This window comes from Mauremys reevesii, linkage group 9 (genome assembly GCF_016161935.1).
Source record: "Mauremys reevesii isolate NIE-2019 linkage group 9, ASM1616193v1, whole genome shotgun sequence".
In the NCBI taxonomy this organism is placed as follows: domain Eukaryota; kingdom Metazoa; phylum Chordata; order Testudines; family Geoemydidae; genus Mauremys; species Mauremys reevesii.
This window is the reverse complement of record NC_052631.1, coordinates 6,995,381-7,014,103: the sequence shown is the minus strand read 5'-3', so window position 1 is coordinate 7,014,103 and position 18,723 is coordinate 6,995,381. Positions and strand designations below refer to the sequence as shown.

The 18,723-nt window shown below is 46.4% G+C and overlaps 1 protein-coding gene across 1 annotated transcript in view; it reads right to left on the bottom strand.

The window, feature by feature from the left end:
- LOC120371913 (cytochrome P450 2J5-like) overlaps positions 1 to 10,441 on the bottom strand; it is a 52,805-nt gene extending 42,364 nt beyond the window's left edge. The window contains exon 1 of the mRNA XM_039488377.1: positions 10,420 to 10,441. The gene's annotated coding sequence lies outside the window, so the exon portion shown is untranslated. The remainder of the gene's footprint in view (positions 1 to 10,419) is intronic.
- Between the last annotated feature and the right edge of the window lie 8,282 nt (positions 10,442 to 18,723).

Genomic DNA, 18,723 nt, shown 5'->3' with positions numbered 1-18,723 from the left:
TCCCCTCCACCCCCCGCCAACAGTTCACATCTCCTTGTCAATTGCTGGAAATGGGCCATTTTCATTACCACTCAAACAGTTCTTTTTCTCTCCTGCTGATAATAGCTCACCTTAACTCTGTGGTCCCACCGAATTTCGGTGGCATTTCGGTGGCGACGCCTCTCGATGACGTCGCTTGTCGACGGCAAGCGGCGTCAGCGAGAGGCGTCCCCACCGAAATTCAGGGTGCCGCTGCGGCATTTCAGTGGGTGCTCTCCCGGGGGCCAGGACGCGGGTGCATTAAGATGCCTCCGCGGGCGCCATGGCGCCCGTGGGCACTGCATTGGGGACCCCTGCCTTAACTGATCACTCTCCTTATAGTGTGTATGGTAACACCCATTGTTTCATGTTCTCTCTCTGTGTGTGTATATATCTTCCTACTGTATTTTCCACTGCATGCATCCGATGAAGTGGGCGTAGCCTACGAAAGCTTGTGCTCAAATAAATTTGTTAGTCTCTAAGGTGCCACAAGTACTCCTGTTCTTTTTGCAGATAGAGACTAACACGGCTGCTACTCTGAAACCTGCACAGGGAGTAATATTACTATAGAGGGTGAATTCCTGTTTTGCCTTGAGTGTCTTCAGCTATGGGTACTGTTATGTCTACCTTAGATTTAGGCTGTGAGCTCCTGGAGGTTGAGACCATGTTTTTCTCGTTTGTACAGGGTGGAGTATTCTGACAGCACTCAGTAAAACTAAGTTTCCAGAGAGTGAAAATCTTGCCCACATGCATCAATTTCTGACTGTAGCTCACTGTATTCAGCCACCACTAGTGTTTGCATTCTTCTACAAAAAGGCTCATAATTGGTTAATTTACTGCATGAATAGATTCATGGTAAGGTAAGCATATCCCTCTCACCTTGGATGTCTGGATTAAGCACCATATAAAGCAGGCCCCAGCACAGGGTAGTGGTTAAGGTCTCAGATCCACCCAAGAAAAAGTCAAATATAATCTGAACCAAGTTGTCTTCATCATATGTAGATTTGGGTAGATCTTTAGAAAAGCTGAGGTTAGAGGACAGGAGATGTAACAGTTAATGGGATTCCATTGCTCTCTCTCCCTGCAATGTGCACTGTCCAGGATATTCCAAAACAAAAAATACTTCTAAAAGAATATTAGAATCGATTGACTTATACAAAGAGATTTGCAAATAGTTTAGCAAGTGAACATGGGGTATTTACTCCACTGTTATTCCGGTGATCAGACAATTGTTGTCCACAAGCACTGGACTGTTGGCTTAATCATGCAAATGTTAATATATTTTGAAAGCTCTGTGAATATTAGTAGAACAAGTGCTCATCTGAAAACGTGTTCTTCATTATTCCTCACTTGTTAGTCTCCTCTCACTCCGGCGTGCCATCAAGAACTACAGATAACAGATAGTGAATGGTGGATCGTCTTGAATTGGGGGTTCTCAACTGGGAGGGCTGCAGACAGGCTCAGGGGGCGAAAACCATCTTCACTTTGTCTATGACTAGACTGGAGATGGGGGCGCTGCAAAACTTGTTCCTGTTTTAATATGGGAGCTCAATACAGGAAAGGTTGAGAGCCAATGATCTAAATGAACAACTGCTGAAATATGCTCACAAATATTCAGTGCCTTTGTTTGTAGAAGCCAGGGAGCGGCTCTGTGACGAAGTGGGAATGTTCTTAACGTTTTCTCTAAATACTGTGTGGGTGCCTCAGTTTCCCCTATGCATTTCTTAAGTATCTAGGTGGTGGGATAAGGGTGTGCGATTGTTGCAGAGCCCTAGAGGGCAGAGGTGTGCAAGGGCCTGCACAGAGAATGGCCGACACCCTGTCTCCTGGCAACTGATAGTCTGGGCCCCTCCCCTGCAAAGATGCCAACTGAAGGTGTTGGAGACCAAAGAAATCAGGTGACCTCCTGGCCCAGGAAAGAGACAAAGGGAGAGGAGGGGCTGGAGAGTTTGTTTGGGGCTGGCTGGGAAAATGGAGGTGAGGCCAGAAAGACCTCCTGGCCTCCTAAGATGGACCTAACTTAGAGGGTCCTGTTGTCTGTACCAGCAAGACCTGTCTTGGACAGTGTTTCTGTCATCTAAATAAACCTTCTGTTTTACTGGCTGGCTGAGAGTCATGGGGAATTGCAGAAAGCCGGGGGTGTAGGGCCTTGTCTCCCCCAACTCCGTGACAGGCTCCTCAGCTGCTGTCAATTGTCATAGCTCCATTGAATTCCCATCTCCACTTCTACAATGATCAACGCCCCCCACAACACACTTTGCAAGGTCCATGGATCTTACACACGCCTATCACAACATGTGGCGTGTCTCGTCCAGTGCACTCAATGCCCCAGTAACAACTATGTGAGTGAAACCAGACAATCACCGTGCTCTCGAATGAACTCACGCAGGAAAATGATACAAGACAAAAACATCCCATCACCTAATGGGTGAACACTTTTCAGAAAGCAATCGCTCTGTATCTGACCTATCAGTCCTCTTCCACAAAGGAAACCTGCATAACACCTTCATAAGAGAGCCTGGGAGAGAGGACTATTTAAACAGAACTGTTGACTCGGTCTGGGGAGAAGACCTGGCCAGGAGAAAGGAGTGGGGGAGTTCCCTTTCTGGGAGAGGCCTGGTGAAGTCAGGCTGGAAGAGAGCAGACCAGACTCTTGTGGGGAAGGCCCTGAGATAAGGCCTGTAAGGAGCAGGGAGACCCGTGAGTAAACTGCCGGAGTCCTTGGGGAAGGAAGGCAGTGGGGGAATCCTGCTGAGGGAAAAAGCCACAGGGAGCAGACCAGCAGGCTGGCTCCTGTGAAGGGACGAAGCACCAGAGACTGTTTGAGGCTAGAGACCTCAGGAAGATTTAGGTTGGGCAGGACAACGCTTGGTACCAGAGCCAGGGAAAGGCAGTGGGACCCCAAGAAAGAGTTGAGCACCAGGTCCAGAAGAGAAGTGGATTATTTGAGATTTCAGACTTGTTACCTCGGAAGGGGTTTGGACTTGCATGTCTCAGTCGGAGGGCTGAATGGCATGCAAAGGCAGATGGCCTGCGAGGGCACTGGAGATGAAAACTCACAACTTTGTGCCCTGGCGGTGAGTGTGCCTCCCATTACGGCTACATCTCTCAGGGGTGGGGATTTTTCACACCCCTGAGAGATGCAGCTTGCTGATGGTTGTTTTCAGCGTAGACCAGGCTACGGCTTCACTGTCCAAAAGGTGTTAGGTGATAGTTATGTTGCTGTAAAATCCAGCGGAAACAAGGCACCTGTAGTTTTTACTGCCAGGTAGCTAGGCAAGGTCAGCACTGTACTCCACGCCTGTGGTTGACCTGGCGCAGTGTACCTCATGGTAACGCTCCAACCCCGTGGTAATGCTAGGATTTTACAGTGGGAAGGTAAAGAACAGTAGCAACCTGCAGTAAAAACAGGCCTTCTTCTGGCAACGAAGACAAAGCCTGAGGGACTGATGGTCGGGGGGCACTGCACTGGGACTGTGTGTTTGCTGATAAAGATGTTGTAGTGATTTCTGGGTAAATTGCTGCCTCCCCTAAGGCTGTGGGAGGATGCTTCACCCCAAAGCCAGGTGTGAGGGTTTGGAACTAACTACTATACAGAGTAACTCCACCAGAGAAGCTCTAACACTGGAAGTAAAAAGGGGTTCGCTGCCATTGGTGACATAATATTGTTGCTTCCCAGTAACGTGGGTGGCTGCCAGTGACAACCTTGAAAATGACAATTTGCAATAAAAACGTTACTGTTCAGTACAACTCCCAGTCAGGGGCGGCTCTACCGTTTTGGCCGCCCCAAGCAGTCATGCGCGGGAGGCGCCCCGGAGCCGCGGGAGCAGCGGACCTCCCGCGGGCATGACTGCAGAGGGTCCGCTGGTCCCGCGTGGCTCGGCTGGACCCCCCCGCGGCTGCGGACGGTTCGCGGATCCCGCGGCTCCGCTTGAGCTGCCGCAGTCATGCCTGCGGGAGGTCCAGCCGAGCCGCGGGACGAGCGCCCCCTCCGCAGTCATGCCTGCGGCAGGTCCGGTCGTCCCGGAGCTCCGGTGGACCTCCCGCAGGCATAACTGCGGCACGTCCGCCGGTGTTATATCCTTGGGGGCAGCCAGTTTAGGAAGAAATCACTTGAGGCCAGAGAACAGACAGCTAACAAAACCACCATTTTATTTACAGACCATAATACTCTAACTCAGTTGCCATAGCAACAGAAACCATGACAACCAAATACACAACATATTCCTCCCCCCCAATAAGAACATCCCCTAAATAAAAAACAAACAAACACACACTAGACTAGAGAAGGAGGGTAGACTGCCTCCATTCCCGGCTAAACCCTGGGGATTATTTTGCCCCATAACCGTGGGTTCGCCCTAGCTAGAGATCCAGCTGATGAGGAGGCCTTCTGTCTCTAGGTGGATTACGGCGAACTTCTGGTGTTATTGCACCCGAAAGCACTAGGGGCTCAGGGTCCGCAGCACGAACGGGTGAGGAGGTGGTATCAGCTCGTGCTGGGCAAAGGGGTATCTCAGCCGCCGGCAGTAATGGAGGAGAACAGTCAGGAACAGGTGACTCGTGATTCGGTGCCTCACCAGAAGAGGTGAAGTCAGACCCCTCAAATGCAGATGGGTCCTGAGGACTGGCATGACCTGGCAACAGCTGATCTACATGTCGCCTCCAGGTAACATTCTCTGCAGTCCGGACTGTGTAGGAAACAGGTCCTGTTTGAGTGATGACTGTGGCTGGGACCCATTTAGCTCTGGAAGTATAATTCCGAGCCAAAACTGGCTGTCCCGGGCTAAAGGTTCGGTCTTTTGCTCTGGGTGCCCGTCTGATGACTTGATATTGCTGCTGATGTTGCACAGTTTGTCGGGGTTCAGAAGGTTTCAGCAGATCAAAGCAAGTGCGCAGCTGTCGTCCCAACATTAGAAAGGCTGGGGATGCCTGGGTCGTAGCATGAGGGGTGTTTCTGTAGGAAAGTAAGAAGATATCAAGACGCTTTTGAATGGAGTGTTGTCCCCTTGCTGATTTCAAAGCGTTTTTCATTGTCTGCACAAATCTTTCAGCTAATCCGTTGGTGGACGGATGATATGGTGCTGACGTGATGTGGTGTATCCCATTTGCCTTCATAAAATTTTCAAACTCCTGAGAAACGAACTGCGGTCCGTTGTCGCTCACAAGTTGTTCTGGCAGACCAAAACGACTAAAGAGTCCTCGTAGTTTTTGGATAGTACTCTCTGCAGAAGTGGACTGCATTATAGAGACTTCTGGCCATTTAGAATGGGCATCTATTGCCACCAAGAACATGCTTCCTTCAAGGGGGCCAGCAAAGTCAACATGAATACGTTGCCACGGGTTTTCAGGCCAGTCCCATGGGTGTAGGGGTGCCCACTGGGGTACATTCCTCACACCCTGACATGACATACAAGCTTTTGCCTTCTCTTCAATAGCGCTGTCCAATCCAGGCCACCAAAAATAGCTTCGTGCAATTTCCTTCATGCGCACTATTCCACAGTGACCGGAATGTAGCTGTTCTAACATCTGTGATCTCAGTGGTGGTGGAATAATGACACGTCTCCCCCACAACAAACAACCAGATTGGACCGATAACTCCATCCGTTTGGACATGTAGGGAACAAGGTTGGATGAGACCGGAGAGGTTTGTCGAGATTTTCCATGCATCACCAGGTCCATAACTTGGGACAATACTGGGTCAACGCGAGTTGCTTTCTTTATCTGAGTAGCAGTGATGGGTGTATTCTCTACCTGTTCAAAGTAGAAGATTTCCTTTGGGCGCTATCTTGATGTTTGACCGGCAAAGGCAACCTCGAGAGGCCATCTGCATTGCCGTGCAGAGTGGATTTCCGATATTTAATTTCATATGTGTGTGCTGAAAGTAACAATGCCCAACGTTGCATACGACTAGCAGCTAATGGGGGAATGCCTGTGTAGGGTCCAAAAATTGACGTCAGAGGTCGATGGTCTGTAAGAAGAGTAAACTTTCGCCCAAAGAGGTACTGATGAAACTTCCGAATTCCAAAAACAATTCCTAATGCCTCCCGTTCGATTTGGGCGTAGTTAGTTTCTGCTTTGCTTAGAGTGCGTGAAGCAAAAGCAATAGGTCTCTCTTCTCCCGAAGGCATAATGTGTGACACGACTGCTCCCACTCCATAAGGGGAGGCATCGCAGGCCAATTGCAGGGGTAAGGATGGATCAAAGTGCGTTAGAACTTCAGAATTTAACAATGCATCCTTAGCTTTGTTAAATGCAACATCACAGGCTTCAGTCCACTTCAGGCCTTGTTCTGCCCAAGGAGCTCGTGAAGTGGTTTTAGCAGTGTGGCTAACTGTGAGATGAACTTTCCATAATAGTTCAGTAGTCCTAGAAACGAGCGCAGCTGGCTTACATTTCGTGGTGGGGGAGCCTCCACAATAGCTTTAACTTTTGCAGGGGCCTTATGAAGACCTGCAGAATCGATGATGTGTCCCAAATATTCAACGGAGGGCTTGAAGAATTCACACTTGTCTTTGCGAACTCGTAGGCCATACTCTTCCAATCTTTGTAGGGTAGCCTCTAAATTCTTTAAGTGATCCTCTTCATTTCTTCCAGTGACCAGGATGTCATCCAGATAGCACTGAACTCCTGACAAGCCACACAAGATCTGGTCCATAGCTCTCTGGAACAGGGCGGAGCCGATGTTATTCGAAGGGTAGGCGACAGTATCGATAAAGCCCCTTATGAGTCACAATAGTCAACAGCTCTTGGGACTTTTCATCGACGTGCATCTGTAAATATGCTTGACTCAGATCAATCTTACTGAACTTTTGTCCCCCAGCCAGGCCTGCGAAGAGGTCATCAATGCGGGGAAGCGGGTATTGCTCTGCACACAACACTGGGTTGACAGTGACTTTAAAATCACCGCAAATCCGGAGAGAGCCATCTTTCTTCACTATTGGAACGATAGGAGTGGCCCATGAGCTATGGGTAACTGGTATTAGGACTCCATTGGTGACCAGGCGCTCCAGGTCTGCTTCAACCTTTGGCCTGATGGCATATGGCACAGTTCGGGCTTTCAGATATTTTGGTGGACTGCCAGGTTTAATGTTCAATGTCACAGTGATTCCCTTCATACTTCCCAAATCATCTCCAAAAACAGCAGCATGTTTCCTTAGTATAGGGGTTAGACTGGTTTCTTCTTTAGTCATCCGGTGCACTTCTGCCCAGTTCAGTTGAATCTTCCCAAGCCAAGACCTACCCATTAAGGCTGGGTAGTTACCTCTCACCACAAACAGTGGCAATCTAGCAGCCTGTCCATTGAGCTCCACCTTAACATCAATAGTGCCGACCATGGGCACAGCTTCTCCCGTATACGTCTTCAGAACAGTTTTTGTTGCCTTAAGCGGAAGATGCTGTAGCTTTTCTTTATACACAGTCTCAGAGACCAGCGAGACAGCTGCACGGTGTCCAGTTCCATGCGTATAGGTTTGCCCTCCAATAAGGGGGTTACCCAGTATTCATGTGAGCCCGCTGCCAAAGACAAAACATGCAGTGGCACTTCCTCTTGTGATGAGGTGTCTCCTTGATCATCCTGGGTCTGCTCTAGAGTATGCAAGGTTCCTCTTTTTGTCGGCCAGACCACAGGCCTCTTTTTCTTTTGTTTACAGGCACACTCAATGTGTCCCTTTTTGCCACAGTGTCGACACACCAGGTCCTTACACCAGCATTCTGATGCCTGGTGTCCTGGCTTACCATAGCAGTAACATTCTTGACTCTGCACAGTTTTGTGGGTCGGTTCTTGTGACACTTTTTGCACCCTAGGGGGTGCACCGATGTATTGTGCCTCCCTTGTAGCCAGTTCCATGGAGACAGCAATATCAACAGCCTTCTGTAAGGTAAGCTGAGCCTCTGTCAGTAGGCGCTTCCGTATAGCTTCACTGTACAGGCCACACACTAACCTGTCACGCAGGGCATCATGTAACATTTCTTTAAATTCACAGTGTTCTGCTAGCTTTTTTAGAATGGCTACAAATTGTACAACTGTTTCATCTTCCTTTTGGTCTCTTTTGTGGAACCTATATCTTTCAGCAATTACCAGTGGTTTTGGGGGAAAATGGGACCCCAGGATTTCCACAATGTCACTGTAAGGTTTAGTTGCTGGCTTAACAGGGTGTAGTAAGCTGTGTAGCAGGGAGTAGGTTTTAGCTCCTACAACACTTAAGAACATTGGCACCTTCTTTGCTTCTGTAATGTCATTTGCAATACAAAAAAGCTCAAAACGCTCAGTATACACATGCCACTGCTCTGTATTCTCATCAAAAGGCTCCAGAGGCCTGGTCAGAGTAGCCATGATTTTAGTTTCACTTTCACAGTCAGTGCAAAGAAGCAGCTTTTTTGTTTGTTTGTTCTTTACCTTGACTTCTACTTCCTTCTGTTACTGGAGCAGCACCGGAATCCCACCCTCGTCGCCACTTGTTATATCCTTGGGGGCAGCCAGTTTAGGAAGAAATCACTTGAGGCCAGAGAGCAGACAGCTAACAAAACCACCATTTTATTTACAGACCATAATACTCTAACTCAGTTGCCATAGCAACAGAAACCATGACAACCAAATACACAACAGCCGGCCCAGCCTGCCGCCCCCTAGATTTGGCCGCCCTAGGCACCAGCTTGTTTTGCTGGTGCCTAGAGCCGCCCCTGCTCCCAGTTTACTCATCACCACGTGATCTTCTGCACACTGAAATAAATGAGGACTGAAAATTGTCGAAGTAACTTCCCTAATCCATCTCTCTCTGCCCGATGAAGAGAGATTGAGACATGCAACCGAATCAATGGCTTCCTCCTTGGAGGGCACCGTCGTTTCCCCACATTTAGCCTCTGTCCTGTATGACCCTGAGCAATGGGAGACACCTCGACAGTTCAACCCAGGTCACTTCCTGGTCAAGGATGGAGACTTTGAGAGCCGAGAAGTGTTCTTACCATTTTCAATAGGTAAATGCACTCACAGGTGCTGACTTTTTCCCCCCAGTGGGTGCCCTGCTCCACCTCTTCCCCCGAGGCCCTGCCCTCGCTCTGCCTCTTCCCACCCCCGCTCCGTCCCCTCTCCTGAGCCCCTCGCCCCCACGTGCCCGACACTCGTTCCTCTCTGCCTCCCCCAAGCACCTCCTGCCACACGCTCACTGCTCTGCTGACCGCCCTGGGGCCCACCAAACAGCTGATCAGCAGCCAGCCCCCGGGGCGCTGAACCACTGTAGATAGTGGGTGCAGAATACCTCATATTTTTCTGTGAGTGTTTGAGCCCCAGACCACCCATGGAGTCAGTGCCTATGACTGCACTGGCAATTCTAACCTTAATTGGGTTAGTTTGTGAGTGTAGAACTTGAGGCGTCTATTCAAAATCTGTGGACAGTGTAAACTAAACTTCTCTCGCTGGAAACTCCACATGGAACATGATGATCCAAATGCCAGTTCCAATGTGGTTCCTTTCAAGCTTTTCCCATGTCTTGTGCCATCCAGCTTCCTCTCTCACTCCCAGTGTAAATATTTATCCTACAGAATAAAAATATGGAAGACCACAGAGATTTGCTGAATAATACCTAAAACTGATTTGCCTATTCTCACAGGGGAACTCTCTGCTAATCAGTGAGTTTACCCACATAGTGCATGTTGGGATATGTTAGAAGGAGAGGAAAAACAGTGCCTGCGGGGGAAGAGCTTTCTGAATTTTAAGAAAAAGTTGGAGAAAGAGGAGAAAAATCAAAATGCAAATAATAAAACATCAACTGAAATCTACGTTAGTGCTCTCTATAAGATCCAGTGCTCTTCATAAGATCAAGCATAGTTTTGTTCTAAAATGCTTCAGACCCCCTTTCCCAGGCTCTAGTGATGGAGATGTGGAAATGAGCACTTGGAAGTGGCCATTGGTCTCTTGGTTGGTATGTAGAGTGACCATGCCTCTGGACACCTAAAGGACTTGCTGCTTAACTCATATGAAAGTAACTAGGATCCATTCACTCCCAGACATATAGTTGGAAAACATTTGCAACCATCTGTGCAGATATTCCATGGGTGTGAGCCTGGACCTTAGCATCTCCCACAGAAGGTGAATGGGGCTGTACGTGGATAAGAAGGAAACAGTGATGGGGCCTGAAGGAATTTCTTGAAGATTCTCATTCAGGGAAAGATTTGATCATTGAAGTAGTTGACGTTGAATTCACAGCACAAGTGGCTCCTGATCTCATATAACCCTGAGTGGGATCTTTTAAAGGCAGAATTACAGATTTGTATTATTTGCTACATTAGTCTCAAGGGTAAAATTGCCACGATTAGCAAAAATATTTTGCTTTATGGTGAGATGAACAGGGCTGCTTTTCGCGTTACACAAAGGGGCTGTGAGATGCGAAAGCCTTGGGTACTTACTGCCCTTTCCCTTGTTCCTCTACAGGGCACCGTGTGTGTTTGGGGGAGCATCTAGCAAGGACTGAGATCTTCATCTTCTTCACCAGCCTGCTGTGAGCATTCACCTTCAGCCTGCCAGAGGGAGCGAAAGAACAGATTTTTAAATGAGTACTATGGGGGAAATGGGTAGGAAGGCTGTGTGTGTGTGTGTGTGTGTGTGTAATTCTCAGCTTGGAGGATGGAAGTTTTGGAGCTAAATCAGGGATTTTTATTCCTGAGGCAGGAGACCAGGGCTCACAGCGACTGAAAATTAATTCAACTGGAAAGACTGAAGAGGGAGAGACCAATGAAGGATACAGCTATCGTGTCTGAAGTATGATGGAGCTGGAATAACAGTGAATGAAGCCTAGCGCTGAGTTCATTTGCTGCCCGTGTTCAGAAGGTTCCGGAGAGGGCTGGGCAGCGGCAGTTGAAGGGAACATGGGGGAAGGGAACTCATGTCCAACGGCCAGTGCCTCCAAGGGCTGAACATTCTCCGAGCGATGGCAGTTCTGGCTGTGGGGGCCATGAGGCTGCTGGGAGCCAGGCGGGGGGATTGGGCACAGTTTTGAGCTGCTGTGGGGAAGTTCTGAGGAACAGTGGGGTTTCTCCAAAGGAAGCTTCTGACCAAGAGGGGATTGGGTTAGAGAGAGAGAGATCCGAAGCATCTTTGGAGGCATTTCTTAGCCAGTACAGAGCCAGGCTACGTTGTCAGAAATGAGTGAGGGTGAACGGAGAGAACGGCGTTGCAAATTGCATGTATAAAAAAGGAAAGCTAGGCCCTCAGCCCTTTCAAAAATTTACAGGTAAGCCTCATTTCCTGCCTTCATATTGCCCCCCAAATACATCTGCCTAGAACGGAGTCTCATTGTTAGATGTTATCCTGGTTTGTTCAACTGAACTGAGATCACGAGTTCAATGCAGTTCATATTGCGAAATTAGGCTAATCTGAACACAAGAGTTGAATTATCTGGGTTCTCGTGGTACAAACCCAGCAAGTTTATTCAGTTTAAGTCAGTCTGATGCAGTTCAATCACAGTTCACAGATTAATAGCAAGGGGCTGAGATGTTAAAAATTTGGTGGCAGGTTCAGAGGATGTACCATGAGACTGAAATGCTACTAGACAATTAGCTGCAGTGACCTGCCTTTACGAGTAAATGTGCATCCTGGGTAGTGCAGCTCAGTTGAGTTCAGCAGAGTTTACATCCAGTATCACCAATGAAATACTGGACTTTGTGTTACACAGTGTCCCTCAGGTCTGAATTCTGGATGTGGATCAGGCACAAGAAAAGAATATGTTGTAAATGCTAATCTTTGTCATGCCTAGGACTGTACTGGGAGCTGGGTAAACTTTATAGGTTGTTAAAGTTCACTGTGTACCACCAAGTTATCAGATTAATTATTGACAAGCTTTTAGCTTGTGCCTGACTCTCGTATACTCAGCGAAATGGCAAAGTCTTCACTTTGTGGTTCCAAAAAGTAGTTGTGACGTTCTATACCTTGTGGGAGCTCGTACTGTAGCCATATTCCTCATTTTCATATAATCGTGATCTTGCCTTACAAAGCATGCTTTAGATGTATCAGGGGAAAGGTTATGATCTGCTGAAAGTCACTTCTCTATCCACATATGTGTATCATTGATGCATATGAAGTTATGAGAATTGTGTTGTATGGTGGTCACTAAAACATGCTGTAAGTTGGGGAATCAGGCAGATATTAGCTCCACAGAGGCAACAGCAAGGAAAGTAACCAGTGCCCGGGCAGGGTGTCAAAGAACCCATCTACAACCATCGTCCAGCAAGGGAGCTACAATGCAATGACTCATCTGCATGAAGCCACACCAGGGGGATTGCTCAACCTTACCTGGAGAGACTCAGCAATTCCCTCAGCAATTCCAAATACGTGCCTGAACCTGTGATCCCCAAGCACGTGGACTGAGGGTGTAAAACAGACAGAGTGGACACATACTGGGCCCTTCTCATGCCCCCACCTTCACAGCAAGCAACTAAGACACTGAGAAGAAAAGACTCCAACAGAGGAGATTGGCCCAGGTTTAAGGAACAAACCTGTATATTAAGGACTGCAATATCCAGTGGGGTGAGAAAAACTGCTTCATCTCGATGTTGCCCAGTCTACTCGGGTTGAGAGTTTAGACTGCGTGCTTATATTTTCTTTTCTTTTGGTCACCACTCTGACTTTCTGCCTATCACTTAATATCACTTAAAATCTATCTTTGTAGTTAATAAATGTGTTTGTTTATTCTACCTGAAGCAGTGTGTTTGGTCTGAAGTGTGTCAAAGACTCCTCCCCCGGAATAACAAGCATGGTGCATATCAATTTCTTTGTTAAATTGATGAACTCATATAAGCTTGCAGCATCCAGCAGGCATAACTGGACACTGCAAGATGGAGATTACTAGGATTGTGTCTGGGACCGGAGATATTGGCTTGTGTCATTCGGTTGCACAATCCAAGGAGCATCTTACATGCCAGAGGCTGTGTGTGAACAGCCCAGGAGTGGGGGTTCTCACAGCAGAGCAGGGTAAGGCTGGCTCACAGAGTCAAGGATTGGTGTGACCTAACAGATCACCAGTCCAGATAACACCAGGGGAACGTCACAGTAGTTCCATATCGAGTGCCCAGAAGAAGCCTAAAAATTGAAAGTTAAAGGAAAAATTAGAAAATGCAGAGAAGCAAAGTGAAATATCTGAGGTGACAAATTCAGCTCAGATATCCTGGGAAAACAGATCTATAATTTTAAAATAAAATATTCTCTCACGCTGGGTCTTTCATTCAATAGACCAGATCATCAGCTGATATAAATCAGTATAGTTCCATTGGCATCATAAGGATAAGGTGGTGCAGTATTCCACCTTAAACTTCCCTTCAAGGATATGTCAGATTTCCATCTGAATCAGTTAATTTACTTACTTTTATTTATTTTTTACAAAGTCCATTCTTCTTCTAGGGAAGCTGGGTTATATATAGTGGCCATCATATGAGTCCTTAGTTACTGTCTAGATAGAACTAAAACCATTCTCTAAGTCACCCCAGATGTTTTTTGCCCCATGGGGGATATCTCTTGTTGCCTGATCTAATGATTATGTATTTATTCCTTTGATTGTTTATAATGCCCAATTTACACTCTGAAATTTGGTAGGTTCTTGTCCCAAGTTCAGGCCCAATGTTACCAGAATTGCTGTTGGGTTGGGAGCCCTGAGGGGCCCCAGGAATGACAACAACAGTCACACTCAGGGAAGTCCTTTTGTAATTGCAAAAATTGTATTATCTCTATGATTAGTCCTATAGGTAAAACAATCCAGACAACTAAGGTGAAATAATACAAGCCAGTAACAATGTCCCGCACCATTACATGTGTATAATCACTCTGTCCTTGGTTAGGAATCAAAAGGTTGAGACAGATCCTAGTCTGACTCTGGCTTACCAGCAGAGAACTCCAATGGCCTAATCCATGGCCGGTTGTTCTCTAGGCCTTGATGGCCATCCTGCATATGCATGAGTGACTCCTCCCTCCTTTACCATAACTTAACTTCCTCACCCTCATAATATTGGAGTGCCCTTATCCCATTGGTAAGTATAATAACTTGTTCAAACTCATTAAAAGACACATCAACATTACCATAGCTTAGAGGTTTTTAAGGTCAGGCTTGACAAAGCCCTGGCTGGGATGATTTAGTTGGGGTTGGTCCTGCTTTGAGCAGGGGGTTGGACTAGATGACCTCCTGAGGTCCCTTCCAACCCTGATATTCTATGATTCTATGATCTGCTGATGTTTTCTTCCAAAAATACTCTAAATCTGATACCAACTGCCTTCTTTAGTCTTTCAGCGCTTGTGATTCTGACAAAACAGGCAAAACAAAATCTTATGCCATTTTATGATTTAAGGTCATTGTTAGTTTACTTACTTCTGCTAACTTCATTAAACAACTTCTACTAAGGCTCTGAGGCCTTGCTCTTAGCTTAATTCTTAGTCTAGGCCAATAGGTTTCTTGTTTTTCTACATTATTATTCGTATCTTTACAGTCTACCAAACCTGCGATGAACTAGCACTTCTTTCCCTTCTTATTGCACCAGGGTTTGTTACAGCAGATCCAGAGCAGCGTCTGCTGCATGCCTCAGACATGTCCTGGTCTTAGAGCTAAAGCTGGACTGTGGAGTTCCATCCCTGAACTGCTTTCTAGACCTACTGTCTAGGTCTGATTCCGTATTTGGAAGATCCAAACTACCCTCTCTCCGGCTAGGGATGCCTCAGAGCCTGCTGGGGGTTGTTTATGCTTCGTTTCATGGCATACAAAGAAGTTAGATTAAAAATATGAAATGTTCTTGCTGGAAGGGGGCAACGTAACACCATTCTTTCTTAGAATTCAAATTATAGCACAAAGACCCCCAACGCAGAAAGGCTCAATTCACCCCACCTTACTCGAGGCCGGCAGGCTCTTTCTGGTCACATGCTTTCTGCAGAGCCAGTTGGTCAGGGACACTCTCAGAGTGATAGCTTGCAATTTCAAACAATCCTCAAGACATTCAGCATTAGTGAGGATCCACACTGACAGCACTAGAAGAAGGAGAAGGAAGAAGGAAAAGAAGGAGAAGAAAAGAGTTCTCAATATCTTCCTGTGAATCTCCACCTCTTCTCTTCTTCCCCATTACTTTGGGGATTAAACTGCTCCTGGATTCTAAATTAGTGCAGGAACTGAAGTGGGTCTGCACTGCACCCCGTTACGTGCCCTCAGATGTGGGACTGTAGGGAAACTCAGTGCATGTGCAGCCTCAGACACTGCTGACCACAAAAATCCAGATGCCCGCACATGCACACCCAGCAGTAGGGATCCATGCAGGCAACCAGCTCGTATAGCCAGAGTTACTGTTATTAGGTACTCGGTTTTGAAGGGAAGCTTGTTTTATGCATGGCCCCCTTCGTTTTAAACCACCTCATTAAATTGAATTCAATCAAAACCTGAGCTGAAAAACAACTCTTCTTTCCTAAAAGTCCAATCTTCCTGGCTCCTTCCCCTTTGGAGTAGATCTAAAGGTCACAACTGGAGACCCTGGTGGAGGATGCATAAATACTGTTGGAGTTTCAGTGTGAAAGCCTCTCTTTAGGAAAGGTGATTCCTTTCACCTTTCTGCTGAGTTAGACATACTGTGTTTTCATTAAATCATGTGCTCAGTGGGTTTGACGTAAGTGCTCCACTTTCCAGATTAATGGGTAATGGCATTTCTGACCTCAGTTTACTGTCACACACAAATTTTGAATAAAACTTTCCTTAGCATGAAAAGTACCTTACCGATAATTTACATATCTTACATAAAATGCAAACAACAAAGCAAATTAAAAACCTCTGATTTCATGTAATTCTTGCCCTGCTTCTCGGGCAAGCAGGGGAATAAAATGCTAATAGTAAACTCATGCAGCAGCTCATGTTGCAAAACTTAAGGCTGCATAAAATTGAACATTTTACCATTTGCTGGTTTTACTTTTAAAATCTGGAACTCATGATTTCTGAGAGGGTTAATGTCTAGTCGCTGTGGTTTGGCTGGCAGAAACACTGAATCGTTCTGCAGTAGAAATATATCAAGTACCCCTTAGCCTGTCAATTCTGGGTTATGGCAGGGACAATAAATGAGAGAAAGCAACACAGGGGAGGAAGAAGTATCAGGAAGAGCCAGAAGCTAGAAAAGAGGCAGTAAGAATTCAGCATTTCACAGCAACAGCCCTGAGGATTAATGGATAAAGCAGCAGGAAGATACTTGTGTTAGGTCACATTTTTAATAGCTTTGGCTGTGTTTCATATGATTGTGCAATTTCTAAAGCTGCGATAGGTGGCCAGGTAGCCAGTTATCAGCTGGATCAATGCCTAACCCTATATTTGGGAACATGGGAGTTGGGTTTTAAACATGATCATGAGATTCTTGTTAAGGTATTTACTTATTTTCATATAATGAATTGACTGACAGTGATTGAGAACATATATGTAAATTATCGGTAAGGTACTTTTCATGCTAAGGAAAGTTTTATCCAAAATTTGTGTGTGGCCTTTCAACAAATAAGGATCGGCAATACCACCACGAAGTTTTATGTAAACAGACAAGGAAGAATCAGATCAACACACTCATGCAGGAATGCAATCCTGTGGAATTGTTGTGTTTGGCACAACATAACTTACTGCAGTTCACCTTCCAGACCTACACAACACACTGGCAGACCATCTAAGTAGGCATTTTTCTCAGAATTACACATCAGTCATCAAGTCCATTTTCAGTCAGTGGGGTGCTCTGTGCACAGATCTTTTTGAGACCGAACAGAACAAGAAATACGAAGTATTTTGTTCCAGGGGAATATAGCGTCCAGGTTCTCAAGGAGATGCCTTCCTAATCCCCTGGACTCACAGCCTATTGTACACTTATGCACTCAATTCCTCTCATCCCCCGTGTGTGAAGGAAAGTCAAACAGGTTAAGGCATCAGTCATCCCAAAGGCCCTGGATTGGCCCAGGCAATGCTGGTTCATGGAAATCAGAAATCTCTCACTGACACCTCCAATATCTCTACCTCTTCTACCAGATTTAATTGCGCAGAAGAATGGGACAACATTTCATCCCGATTTGTTCTCTATACCTTACGGCATGGAAGCTGTCTGGCTAACAGACGCGGAGGAGAATTGTTCTGCTGATGTGCAGAGCATACTGATTCAGTGCAGAAAGCAGTCCAATGAGGGCAATTTATTCTGCAGAATGGATAGGTTTTTCATCCTTGTCTTGCCAACTTAATCTTCCTCTGCGAGAGACGTCAATCCTTCATATCCTTGAGTAGCTATTATCCTTAAAAACCTCTGGCTTGTCTGTAAGCTCATTACATGTTTGTTTGGCTACTATCTCCGTGCATCATTCAGTGATTTAAAACCATACCCTTTTTTCCCTTCATCCTTCAGTTAGTCTGTGAAAGATCTGAGATGTTTTGCTTCAATGAATTAACCCTCTCCATTATGGAGTCTTAATCTGGTGCTTCCGGGGCTTGATGGGATCTCCATTTGTGCAGTTAGCCTCATGCTCATTACTCCATGTGCCTATGGAGAATGGTATTCCTCGTGGCAATTATATCAGCATGCAGAGTCTGCGCACTGCAAGCCTTTATGGCAGGACCTACCCCGTATATGATTTTTCATAGGGATAAAGTTACACTCCACCATTTCAATTAGTCCATTCACTTACCTGTTTTTCACCCCCAAAGCCTGATTCATTAAAGCATGGGGCTGCATTACATACTCTAGATGTCCTCTGAGCTCTGTCATTTTATCTGATTAGAACAAAACCATTCAGGCAGCCCCTTAGGCTATGTATTTCTATTGCTCAGAGATGCCAGGGTCAGACCATCTCAGCGCTGAGAGTATTGAACTGGGGGGGGGTCTCACTGCATAAAGTTAACTTATGAGGTGACCAATTTAGAACTCCCAGGTCACGTGAGGTCACATGATACCAGAGACTGGCCACTTCTGCAGCCTCTTTTAGGGAAATGCCCATAGGTGATCTATGTAGGTGTACTTGGAGTAACATACATACTTTCACCAGCCATTACTCTTTAGTTCAGGCCCCTTGTTCAAATGCCCAATTTTGCAGGAAAGTTTCAGTCTTTGCTGAATTAAACTCGTGATACCCTCTTGGGTCTATCACATACTGCTTAGGAATCACCAGAAGTGGACCACATGTCCAGAAGCACTTGAAGAAGAAAAGGTCACTTACCGTTAATAACTGGAGAGTTCCTTGAGATGTGTTGTTTACATGTGTTCCACGACCCACCCTGCTTTTACAGCTACTGTCGAAGCCAATAGCTTGGATTTGATAGTGGCACAGAAACTGAGGGTTGGTTGGTCACTCTGCCTCCTTTATATCCTTGAGTTGGAGGGGCTCAAGGTCATCAAAGATGCAGGTGTGACCAACAGAGACTGCTGGGTAAAGTGTTTGGCTCTCGAGCGCACGGGGCACGTGCACACCAGAAGTGGATATAGGGTATGTTGACACAGAGGTATAAAAACCCATGGCTGATCTGGATCTGCTGACGGGCACACAGGGCTTAGGCTCTGGAGCTGAAAAATCGCTGTGTAGACGTTTCTGCAGGAGTGACGGGTCCCAGAACTCGGATTCCAGCCTAGGGTGACCAGACAGCAAGTGTGAAAAATCGGGACCGGGGTAGGGGGTAATAGGAGCTATATAAGAAAAAGACCCCAAAATCGGGACTGTCTCTATAAAATCGGGATATCTGGTCACCC